The sequence below is a fragment of the Cololabis saira genome, chromosome 23 (assembly GCF_033807715.1).
Source record: "Cololabis saira isolate AMF1-May2022 chromosome 23, fColSai1.1, whole genome shotgun sequence".
In the NCBI taxonomy this organism is placed as follows: Eukaryota; Metazoa; Chordata; class Actinopteri; order Beloniformes; family Belonidae; genus Cololabis; species Cololabis saira.
The window spans coordinates 35061056-35074080 of NC_084609.1; the positions used below are offsets into that span (position 1 = coordinate 35061056).

Here is a 13025-nt window from a genome sequence, read left to right on the forward strand (position 1 = left end):
CAGTACTCTACAGTGCCCCTAGACTGGTATCTGCACCAGTATTTGTCCAGAACCCTAACCCCCCTCAGCTTGTTGGCTACACAACTCCAGTAGAGAGCAGCCTGGACTCAGCTGCACCTGCTGTGGGATACTATGTTGGTACTGGGTCACTTGTGCCCCTTCAGGCAGGAGCTGTCGGTACTGGGTCACTTGTGCCCCTTCAGGCAGGCGCTGTCGGTACTGGGTCACTTGTGCCCCTTCAGGCGGGCGCTGTCGGTACTGGGTCACTTGTGCCCCTTCAGGCAGGCGCTGTCGGTACTGGGTCACTTGTGCCCCTTCAGGCAGGAGCTGTCGGTACTGGGTCACTTGTGCCCCTTCAGGCAGGAGCTGTCGGTACTGGGTCACTTGTGCCCCTTCAGCCTGGCTATGTGGTCTCTGGTTCTTCTGTACCGTTTCAAGCAGGAGCTGTTGGTTCAGGACCGGCTGGAGCTGGTCAGTCTTGGCTACCAAATAAGTCTGATGCATGGTACTAGTCTTGTGGTTGGGTACTGTATCCTGACTTGTTTCTCCACAGAAACCGAGTGGGCTGTTCCTCCCTGAAGCTTGACTGACGCAGCAGATGATGCCCAGACCATGGGTGCCAGTGACTTTCTCGCACCACCCCCTCTACCACCACCTGAACCGAGCTTCCAGGCAGGAGAAGCTGCCAGTGTTATGAGGGAAGCTGAACTTGGCAACTTCCAGCGGCAGACGGAAGAATTTGGCTATCCAGCTGACCAACTGGGCCAAGGACAGCAGGGATTCATAAGTGTGGTGGTTCCCCAGTTTGGTGTGGGTGGTTTCTCGGTTTCCCCCAATCCAGACTTTGACTTCAAACTCCTGTATGGCCTGTACCCTCCTGGCACCCAGACTACCTTCAGCCAGCACCATGAGAAGGGCAAAGACTACTCACAGGCCGTCCACTACTTGACAGAGCATGCTTCTGACGACCATGGTTCTGTGCAGCAGAAAAAGGTCTTCCAAGCTGCCTCCTAGACTTCTGCAGGAAATGCTTAGGCGTCTCAAGGCTGGCAGAAATATGTCCTCTGCATAAAAGATTCTGATCAGCTTTGGCCAATAAAGATTTTAACTCGTACGTGGCTTTGTGGAATGCTTATTTATAATGAAGGTGATACAATGCTGTTGACTGATGTAAACCAAAATTAACAATGTAAAATGCAGTTGTAGGTTACTCTTCCAAAAGAACAGGAGTCCCGCAACATCAGTCAGTTCAGGAGCATTGCACTCCTAAACGTCGAGGGAAAGGTCTTTTTTTGGAGTCATGGCCAAGAGGCTAACATCTTACCTCACAGAGAATGACTACATCGACACCAGCTGCCAGAAAGCAGGAGTTCCAGGCTTCCCAGGATGCGTGGAACATTCTTCAATGATTTGGGGGCAGATCCAGAGAGCCAAGTGGGAGAAGAGGGACCTCCATGTGGTGTGGCTTGACCTCGCCAACGCTTATGGATCTGTCCCCCACAAGCTCATCCAGTTTGCATTGGAGTTCTTCCACGTACCTGATTCGATCAACAACCTGGTAACCAGCTACTTCAGGGACTTCCAGATGTGTTTCAGCCTCCAAGACTTCACAACAGGATGGCAGCGCCTGGAAGTTGGCATTGCAATGGGGTGCGCCATCTCCCCAGTCTTGTTTGTCGCAGCCTTTGAAATCATCCTCCACGGAGCCCGGCAGACCAGAGGAGGAATAAGGCTCCAGACAGGGCAGAAGCTACCACCGCTTCGTAGCTATATGGACGATGTGACTCTGGTGTTGCAGACAGCCCCATGCACAAGAAGGTGCCTGAAAAGGCTAGACGAGCTGGAGACATGGGCAAGGATGAGGATAAAACCCTCCAAATCACGGAGCCTCTCCTTGCGCAAAGGCACCAGGAATGACGGTACCATCTTTGTCGCAGGAGGCAAGCAAATCCCTCTACTGGCCAACCAGTCCATCCGAAGCCTGGGAAGGCAGTACAGTGCCGATCTGTCGGACAAGCACGCAGGCAAGGCTGTACGGAAGCAACTCTCAGAAGGCCTGGCGAGCATCAACAGCCAGCTCCCCGGAAAGTACAAATTGTGGTGCTACAACTTCACTTTGTACCCGAGGGTCCTGTGGCCACTGAAGATGTGTGACATTCCGTCCTCCACAGTCAACGGGTTGGATAGGCTCGCCAACTCCTACATCCGGAAGTGGCTGGGTCTTCCGCGTGGCTTCTCCGACACAGGCTTATTTGGGGCGACTTCGCTGCAGCTGCCCATCCAGTCAATCACCCTGGGCTACGAGCAGGAAAAGGCGAGGTTGGTCCTTGAACTAAAAGAATCCTCGGATCCCACTGTGAGGAGTGCACTTGTCCCCACCCGAACAGGTCGGAAGTGGCAAGCAGGCCCAGAGGTAGACAGGGCCATTGGCAGACTCCAACACCAGGAGATAGTCGGCAGGACGCAAGCAGGGAGAGCGGGGCTTGGATGGGGAGAGTCCCCACGCTTGTGGTCCAAGGCCACGAAGAGGGAACGGAGAGCCATGGTTGTGGAGGAAGTGTCAAGGGCAAATCAGGAGCAGTACACCATCAAGGCTGTGTCGCAAGGTCGCCAAGGAAGATGGACCACGTGGGAAGGCACCATCAAGAGACCCCTTAGCTGGGCTGACCTGTGGAAGATGCCACAAGCCAGACTCAGCTTTCTGCTCAGGGCAACCTACGACACCTTGCCATGCCCCAGAAACCTCCACCAGTGGTTTGGCAAGGAAGAGAGCTGTCCCCTCTGCAGTGCACCCAATGCCAGCCTACAGCATCTACTGTCGGGCTGCAAGGCTGCGCTGGGGCAGGGGCGCTATAGGTGGCGGCACGACCAAGTCCTGTCAAAGCTGGCTGAAGTCCTTGAGAACCGCAGACGGGAGGCCAACAACCATCCCACAAGCAAACAGCTGCCCGTCAGGTTCGTTAGGCCAGGAGAAGGAAGCAGAGTCACCTGCCGACGAGGCCCCTGGAGCGTTCTTTCTCAGGCAAGGGACTGGAGCATGAGGGCTGATATCGGCAAACAGCTACAGTTCCCCCGCGAGATCTCCATCACATCGCTCCGGCCAGACATCGTCCTATGGTCTGCTGCGACCAAGTCTGTTGAGCTCGTAGAGCTCACCATCCCCTGGGAGGAGGGAGTCCCAGCTGCCTACGAGCGGAAAGCAGCCAAATATGCTGACTTGGCTGCCAAGTGCAGGGAGGCAGGCTGGTCCACTGCTATCTACCCGGTGGAGGTAGGCTGTCGGGGCTTCGTCGGTACGTCAACGACGAGGCTGCTACGGGAGTTAGGAACAACGGGAGCTGAGCTCCGAAGGGAAACCAAGGCCCTCGCTGAGGAAGCGGAGAAAGGAAGTTTCTGGCTGTGGCTGAGGAGAAGGGACAAGATTTGGGGGTCTAAGCAATAGCGTGGGTCAGCTGCAGGCGGTGGCAGGGAGACGTCCCTGCTACCGCTCCGCCACCAGGAGGTGTTCCGGGGTTAAAGCGAGTGAAACTCCGATGAGCGGTGGTCCCCGGCTGATGACCCTGCAGCTGAACTATGGCGCTGTAGGAGGCGCGTCAGGCACGTTTGCCCAGCAGGATTAACACCTACCTGTACAATCAATTCCTCCCCACATCAATGCGTGTCCTGAAAGTTTGACATTACAAGCCATATCCTGAGGTTGGTAGCATTGCTGTGCAGTCTAAGCATGGATGCTGCTTAGACCTTCACTTGCAGAAGGTTGGCGGGGCCTCCACATGGCCATGATTCCTGGGGAAAGTGCTGTATACCAATATGGGACTGCTTAGAAATGCCCACATTGCGGCTTTTTAAAAGGTGGGTTTGTGGGACATGACCAAGCAAGAATCCCCCCAGTTGCAAAGCTCACCTTTTGAAACTTGCACAGGTTTAGTCAAACAGGGAGCGGCTGATGGCTCTAAGCCTGCAGGCAGATAGCTGCACGCCAAGAGTTTCACCAATACAGCAAACATTGCCACAGTACATGGTATATTACCACACTGGAGCATCACAAGTGAGCAGGCAATGGCTCAAATTTTCATGACGGGGGCTACTCCACAAGGCTATGCTACATTTCAAACAATTTTGCTGGTTTTTGGAAAACTGATTTAAAACCATAATTTGCTTGACTGAAAGGCCTTATCAGGGCAGGAATGAAAAAAAGGCACGGAAAAACTTGATTTCTGGTCTCCTGGATTGTGGATTATCTCGCCGAGAGACCAGGTTTTTGAGGCTCAACGGCTGCACATCAGACACCATGTTCCGCAGCGCAGTGGAAAACTCCACCAGGACCTGCTGCTGAGCGTAACCATCCATGGCTGCTGTTGGTGGCAAGTCTGTGGAAGGAGGAGATGAAAACCCCCCCAAAAGTAGGTTTTTATATAAATGTATTATATTTTTATATGCTTATTGTATGTTTTTATATGATTAAATATGGCTTGTTACTCTTTCACCTTTGAAGCTTTGTCTCATTCCTTGTTAAATTATTGCTCAGAAAAAACAAGATACACAGATTGAGAGCACTGTTTTAATTTATTTTGTAAACAATTACACTTGATTCTTTTTTTTTGGCAGTTTGATTATCCAGTTAAATGATTGTTAAATATTTGACTAGAACAGATAACGTCACATTGAAAAAACTTCAGGGAAAACCTTTATTTCTAAAGGAATAACTGGAGTAAGTAGCCAAAACACAAAGGACATTTAGGAAGGCGATAAACGACCAGAATGACTTAAATCCAGGCTGCTCCCTTTCACCTGTGGCGTCCCACAGGGGTCGGTCCTCGGCCCAATCCTTTTTATTACCTACCTGCTCCCACTTGGTCGTGTCATCAGCAGACATGGGATATCCTTCCATTGTTATGCTGATGACACGCAACTCTACGTAAGAACTGCCCCCACTCCCTCTGCAGCCCTGTCATCTCTCACCATCTGTCTTTAGGAGATAAAGGCATGGATGAGTAACAACTTCCTTCAGTTGAACAGTAACAAAACTGAGGCGCCCTTTCTTAGCACCACATCAAATCCAGACTTCATCCATATCCCAACTCACCTTCAACGGCCTGGTCATCCCTCTATCCAACTCAGTCACAAATCTGGGGGTTTGATTTGACACCCACCTCACTTTCAACAACCACATACAACAACTATGCAAAACGTCATTCTACCACCTCCGGAACATCTCCAAACTCCGGCCCCATCTAACCCTACCAGATGCAGAGAAACTGGTACATGCCTTTATCTCCTCAAGGCTGGACAACTGCAATGGACTGTTTTTCGGGATCCCTGGCAAGAACATCCAGAGGCTGCAATATGTTCAGAACAGCTGCTGCCAGGGTCCTGATGAGAGTCCGGAAATATGAACACATCACTCCCATTCTTCACACGCTGCACTGGCTCCCTGTCTCCGCCCGGATCAACTACAAAATCCTGCTACTCACCGACAAATGCATCAATGGACACGCACCCCCATATCTACAAGACCTCATCATTCCACAAACCTCCACCCGTTCCCTCAGATCTACAGGCAGCTTCTCCTCCGAGTCCCAAAAACCAGACTCCGCACCATGGGAGACCGAGCCTTCTGCTCATCAGCACCAGCCTGTGGAACAGTCTCTCCGCCCAGTTGAGGGCTCCACAGAACTAAAAACATCATGCGATTGATCCCTGGAAAGCACCTAGCTTGTATTGTATAGTTGCTATAGTATATAAACAAAATGTAGCTTACAGGTAATGCTACTGAGCATCTTAGGTTATTGGAAGCAAAGACAGCATCCGGCCATGTTGGGATATCACCACCACATAGTAACTCCAAGGAACACCTCAAAGCACAGGAGAAGCAAGCACGACGAGGATGGGATTTGAACCCATGCGTGCAGAGCACAATGGATTAGCAATCCATCGCCTTAACCACTCGGGCACCTCGTCAAGTGCTCATTAATCCAGTCCCTAATCAATTACTGCTAATTCAATTAGTGCCTACTCAACTCGTCCTCATTCAACTACTCCTTATCAAATAGCCCTCATTCATTTCAGCCTTATTTAACTCGTCCTTGCTCATCTAAAACTCATTCAACAAGTCCATACTCATCTAGCCCTCATTCAACTCTTCTTTATTCAATTAGTCCTTACTCAACTAGTCCCAATTCAACGATTACTTATTTAACTAGCCATTATTCAACTAGTCCTCATTAAACTAGTCATCGATGATGCAGTTCAACTAGACATCAATGTGTGCTGTCTACACCTGTTTATATAGTGGTCTCTGTAGTCCAACAACTAACCAGGTAACAGTCATATTTACATAGAACTGTTAGTTCTCCTGTTAGTGGTTCATTAATACTAATATATCTGCACTTGTTTTACCTTTGACAACATATCGGTGTCTCACATTTCCCTCTTCTTCATCCTTTCTTTTCTATCTCACTCCTCTTCTTGCTCTAGCCACCTGTTTTTCAGCAGGAAGGTCTTCTCTCTGTAAGGGGGGTTGTTCCTTGCCAGTGTTTATTTGACAGTTGTTTGGGGGTCATGCGATTGGTCTCTGGACAGCACCTAGCTTGTATTGTATTGATGCTTTACTATATAAACAAAATGTAGCTTACAGGTAACGCTACTGAGCATCTTAGGTTATTTGAAGCAAAGATAGCATCCGGCCATGTTGGGAAACCACCACCGCATAGTAACTGCAAGGAACACCTCAAAGCACAGGAATAGCAAGCACGACGAGGATGGGATTTGAACCCATGCGTGCAGAGCACAATGGATTAGCAATCCATGGCCTTAACCACTCGGCCACCTCGTCTAGTGCTCAATAATTTGGTCACTAATCAATTACTGCTAATTCAATTAGTGCATACTAAACTCGTCATCATTCAACTACTCCTTATCAAATAGCCCTCATTCATCTCACCTTTATTTAACTCGTCCCTGCTGATCTAAAACTCATTCAACAAGTCCATACTCAACTAGCCCTCATTCAACTCGTCTTTATTCAATTAGTCCTCTCTCAACTAGTCCCAATTCAACTTTCACTTATTCAACTAGCCATTATTCAACTAGTCCTCATTAAACTAGTCATCGATGATGCAGTTCAACTAGACATCAATGTGTGCTGTCTACACCTGTTTATATAGTGGTCTCTGTAGTCCAACAACTAACCAGGTAACAGTCATATTTACATAGAACTGTTAGTTCTCCTGTTAGTGGTTCATTAATACTAATATATCTGCACTTGATTTACCTTTGACAACATATCGATATTTCACCTTTCCCTGTTCTTCATCCTTTCTTTTCTATCTCACTCCTCTTCTTGCTCTAGCCACCTGTTTTTCAGCAGGTAGGTCTTCTCTCTGAAAGGGGGGTTGTTCCTTGCCAGTGTTTATTTGACAGTTGTTTGGGGGTCATGTGATTGGTCTCTGGAAAGCACCTAGCTTGTATTGTATTCATGCTTTACTATATAAACAAAATGTAGCTTACAGGCAATGCTACTGAGCATCTTAGGTTATTTCAAGCATAGACAGCATCCGGCCATGCTGGGACACCACCGTCTCATAGTAACTCCAACAAACACCTCAAAGCACAGGAGAAGCAAGCACGACGAGGATGGGATTTGAACCCATGCGTGCAGAGCACAATGGATTAGCAATCCATCGCCTTAACCACTCAGCCACCTCGTCTAGTGCTCATTGATCTAGTCCCTAATCAATTACTGCTAATTCAATTAGTGCCTACTCAACACGTCATCATTCAACCACCCTTTATCAAATAGCCCTCATTCATCTCACCCTTATTTAACTCATCGTTGCTCATCTAAAACTGATTCAACAAGTCTATACTCAACTAGCCCTCATTCAACTCGTCTTTATTCAATTAGTCCTTACTCAACTAGTCCCAATTTAACGATTACTTATTTAACTAGCCATTATTCAACTAGTCCTCATTAAACTAGTCATCGATGATGCAGTTCAACTAGACATCAATGTGTGCTGTCAACACCTGTTTATATAGTGGTCTCTGTAGTCCAACAACTAACCAGGTAACAGTCATATTTACATAGAACTGTTAGTTCTCCTGTTAGTGGTTCATTAATACTAATATATCTGCACTTGATTTACCTTTGACAACATATCGATATTTCACCTTTCCCTGTTCTTCATCCTTTCTTTTCTATCTCACTCCTCTTCTTGCTCTAGCTACCTGTTTTTCAGCAGGTAGGTCTTCTCTCTGAAAGGGGGGTTGTTCCTTGCCAGTGTTTATTTGACAGTTGTTTGAGGGTCATGTGATTGGTCTCTGGAAAGCACCTAGCTTGTATTGTATTCATGCTTTACTATATAAACAAAATGTAGCTTACAGGCAATGCTACTGAGCATCTTAGGTTATTTCAAGCATAGACAGCATCCGGCCATGCTGGGACACCACCGTCTCATAGTAACTCCAACAAACACCTCAAAGCACAGGAGAAGCAAGCACGACGAGGATGGGATTTGAACCCATGCGTGCAGAGCACAATGGATTAGCAATCCATCGCCTTAACCACTCAGCCACCTCGTCTAGTGCTCATTGATCTAGTCCCTAATCAATTACTGCTAATTCAATTAGTGCCTACTCAACACGTCATCATTCAACCACCCTTTATCAAATAGCCCTCATTCATCTCACCCTTATTTAACTCATTGTTGCTCATCTAAAACTGATTCAACAAGTCCATACTCAACTAGCCCTCATTCAACTCGTCTTTATTCAATTAGTCCTTACTCAACTAGTCCCAATTTAACGATTACTTATTTAACTAGCCATTATTCAACTAGTCCTCATTAAACTAGTCATCGATGATGCAGTTCAACTAGACATCAATGTGTGCTGTCAACACCTGTTTATCAAAGTAGGAGTCGGGGAGTGAACGCAGTGGACGCAACAGATTACCGTGTTTGCAATGTAACATTACCAGTACAGCATCATTAACTACAGCTAGAAAAGTTACTTTACTTAGCAGATAAAGTAACGTTAGCTGAGCATTAGCTCGCCAGCTCTACTTACCATTCTTTGTGCACCTTCAGATGTCGAACGAAGTTGGAAGTTGTTGCCTCTCCGTCTGTGATCTTCGACCCGCATGTTTTGCACACCCCAATTTCTTTTTTTGTTCACCACCTCATAGTTTTTGTAACCAAACGAAATTATCTTCGGTATCATTTTTGCAAACTGGCGCTTTGGTTACCATTTCTTCGTCATTGGTTGTCCTGCAATTTGATTGGATACTGTCGCAACGTGGATCTAATTTGATTGGATGCTTTGCCAGCTCGCACACACACAAATGCATACACATGCACACACGCACACGCACATGCACACACACACACACACACACACACACACACACACACACACACACACACACACACACACACACACACACACACACACACACACACACACACACACACACACACACACACACACTCGTTATTAACATACTTTTTAATCTTTGTGTTTTGGTGAAAGTAGCAAGTCTTCTCAAGTTCAAGTCGAGTTGCAAGTCTTTTAACATTTTGTCAAGTCGAGTCTAAAGTCATCAAATTCATGACTCGAGTCTAACTGGAGTCCACACCTCTGGCGATTACTCTGTTCATGGTGTCGTTGAGCGTGGTTTCAATCTCCTTCTGTGTGTTAGCCGTCTCGGCCTGTGAGGAGCGGAGCTGTGTCAACTCACCGGTCAGTTCTTCTCGTAAAGCTTGTATGTCCGCGGTCGTCTGCGCGCGGAGAGACTCGATGTCATTTTTAACTCCTTGAGACGATGCCATGATTTCAGCCTTTATCTGTGTCAGCACCGCTTCTCTGGAAGTTTGAAGTTCCTCTCTGAGCATCTGCAGGGAGAGAGCGGCCTCGGGGCCAGGTGTCTTGCCTTGTGGGGTCGCTGCTGCTCTGTCGGCCATGTTGAGGCTGCCTCGTGTGAACGGAGTTGTATATTGCTGTAACTGTGTCCCTTGTTGTTTCCCTTTTCGTGCGGGCATATCACAGTTCTGTTACCAATAGGGAGCGGAGACCGGACCAGGATGAGCGGTTTTTAATGGATAATTATCCTCATTATCATATTCAATTGTATGTATTTGAGGGAGGATTGAGTGGAATGTTGTGCTCCTGCATGTGCGCTCAAATCCACGTTTATTGTGATGTTCAAAGAAACGTGCATTGATTTGGGCGTACGCACAGTTTTGAAAAACGCAAGAATTACACGCACGGATTCACATTGAAATCCACGCACTCTTTGTACATGAGGCCCCTGGTCCAGTCGGTGGTAGAGAGGGTGAAGGGAGAAGGTCACTGGCATCTGACCCGGAATCACTATTGACAGCTCCTGAAAAGCCATGGTAGACCCAGAACAAACATGAGGACAACGTTTATTTGGTTACAGGCAATAATCTGATTGCTGTTGTCCATCTAAAAATAATTTATGGTCGGGGTACTCCACCTACCTTAATGTGATTATCACTTACTGAAAATACTAACTTGATTAGTTTAATGTTGCTATTTACATATACATTTCTTAATGCAACTCTTTCCTCCGTCTGATTATGTTGGGAGTATTGTGGTCCATGTAAACGTAGTCAGTTGGCATCAATTCAATTCAATTCAATTTTATTTATATAGCGTCTAATACAACATATGTTATCTCTAGACGCTTTCCAGAGATCCAGAACATGAACATGAACATAAACATAAACATAAACATAAACATAAACATAAACATAAACCCCCGAGCAATTATTATATAAACAATGGCAGGTAAAAACTCCCATAGCGGGAGAAAATCAGCAGAGGTAAGAATGATTCCTTGGAGTCCGACCACAGCAGCTGTGTGTCGTTAGCCCGTTAAGCTGTGGTTGGTCAGAACTGGTGCCTGGCAACATTTAAAACCTCTCAGCTGTGCTGACTCCTTTACTTCTGACTTTCATTATGAAGACTGCAGGCTTCTTCCTGAGGTTTGTTACAGTCTTGGTTGGAAGCAACTGTTTCCAGCTGGTTCTAGAAGTTTCTGATGTTGTTGTGTTCTTGTTTTTCAGGGTTTCCCTCTGTGTGTTGTTGATTGTGGAGTCATGTGGGATGCATTTGAAGGGTAGGCTATGATTTGCTGAAGACATGGCATGTGTAGTTGTATCACACTCAGCTTAAATCTTCTATTTTCTGTCCCCAGGATCAAAATCTCACCAACAGAGTAGTGGTAGCAGCGGTGCTGGTGGCAACTTTGCCTCCTACCAGGGAGCACCCACAGGTCATTCAGCACCAGTACTCTACAGTGCCCCTAGACTGGTATCTGCACCAGTATTTGTCCAAAACCCTAACCCCCCTCAGCTTGTTGGCTACACAACTCCAGTAGGGAGCAGCCTGGACTCAGCTGGACCAGCTGGGGGATACTATGTTGGTACTGGGTCTGCTGTGCCCCTTCAGGCAGGAGCTGTCGGTACTGGGTCACCTGTGCCCCTTCAGGCAGGAGCTGTCGGTACTGGGTCTGCTGTGGCCCTTCAGGCAGGAGCTGTCGGTACTGGGTCACTTGTGCCCTTTCAGTCTGGCTATGTTATGTCTGGCTCTTCTCTACCCTTTCAAGCAGGAGCTGTTGGTTCAGGACCGGCTGGAGCTGGTCAGTCTTCTCTATCAAATAAGTCTGATGCATGGTACTAGTCTTGTGTTTGGGTACTTTATCCTGACTCTTTTCTCCACAGAAACTGAGTGGGCTGTTCCTCCCCGAAGCTTGACTGAAGCAGCAGCAGATGATGCCCAGACCATGGATGCCAGTGACTTTCTGCCATCACCCCCTCTACCACCACCTGAACCGAGCTTCCAGGCAGGAGAAGCTGCCAGTGTTATGAGGGAAGCTGAACTTGGCAACTTCCAGCGGCAGACTGAAGAATTTGGCTATCCAGCTGACCAACTGGGCCAAGGACGGCAGGGATTCACAAGTGTGGTGGTTCCCCAGTTTGGTGTGGGTGATTTCTCGGCTTCCCCCTATCCAGACTTTGACTACAAACTCCTGTATGGCCTGTACCCTCCTGGCACCCAGACTGCCTTCAGCCAGCACCATGAGAAGGGCAAAGACTACTCACAGGCCGTCCACTACTTGACAGAGCATGCTTCTGACGACCATGGTTCTGTGCAGCAGAAAAAGGTCTTCCAAGCTGCCTCCTAGACTTCTGCAGGAAATGCTTAGGTGTCTCAAGGCTGGCAGAAATATGTCCTCTGCATAAAATATTCTGATCAGCTTTGGCCAATAAAGATTTTAACTTGTACATGGCTTTGGGGAATGCTTATTTATAATAAAGGTGACAAAATGTTAACTGATGTTAACCAAAATTAACAATGCAAAATGGAGTGTAGGTTACACTTCCTCCACATCAATGCGTGTCCAGAAGGTTTGGCATTACAAGCTATATCCTGAGGTTGGTAGCATTGCTGTGCAGTCTAAGCATGGATGCTGCTTAGACCTTCACTTGCAGACGGTTGGTGGTTGCCAGAGACTCCACATGGCCATGGTTCCTGGGGAAAGTGCTGTAGACCAATATGGGACTGCTTAGAATTATGATCACATTGCAGATAAAATGTATTTTAAAAGGTGGTTTGTGGGACATGACGAAGCAAGAATCCTCGTTGCAAAGCTCACCTTTTGAAACTTGCACAGGTTTATTCAAATGGGGAGCGGCTGATGGCTGTAAGCCTGCAGGCAGATAGCTGCATGCCAAGAGTTTCACCAATACAGCAAACATTGCTATAGGACATGGTATACTACCACACTGGAGCATCACAAGTGAGCAGGCAAAGGCTCAAATGTTCATGACAGGGGCTTCTCCACAAGGCTATGCAACATTTTAAACAATTTTGCCGATTGTTGGAAAACTGATTTAAAGCTCCATAATTTCCTCTACTGAAAGGCCTTGTTGGGGCAGGAATGGAAAAAAGGCACGGAAAAACTTGAGATTTCTGGTCTTGTGGATTGCGGATTCTCG

At 47.4% G+C, this 13025-nt stretch overlaps 4 non-coding genes across 4 annotated transcripts; all 4 read right to left on the reverse strand.

Moving 5' to 3' along the window:
• Positions 1 to 5879: 5879 nt before the first annotated feature.
• Positions 5880 to 5961, reverse strand: trnas-gcu (transfer RNA serine (anticodon GCU)). Its single transcript has one exon. It is a non-coding gene; the product is annotated as a tRNA-Ser (tRNA).
• A 792-nt stretch (positions 5962 to 6753) lies between these two features.
• On the reverse strand, positions 6754 to 6835 carry trnas-gcu (transfer RNA serine (anticodon GCU)). The gene has a single exon. It is a non-coding gene; the product is annotated as a tRNA-Ser (tRNA).
• Positions 6836 to 7627: 792 nt separating this feature from the next.
• trnas-gcu (transfer RNA serine (anticodon GCU)) lies at positions 7628 to 7709 on the reverse strand. The gene has a single exon. It is a non-coding gene; the product is annotated as a tRNA-Ser (tRNA).
• A 792-nt stretch (positions 7710 to 8501) lies between these two features.
• Positions 8502 to 8583, reverse strand: trnas-gcu (transfer RNA serine (anticodon GCU)). The gene has a single exon. It is a non-coding gene; the product is annotated as a tRNA-Ser (tRNA).
• Positions 8584 to 13025: the final 4442 nt, after the last annotated feature.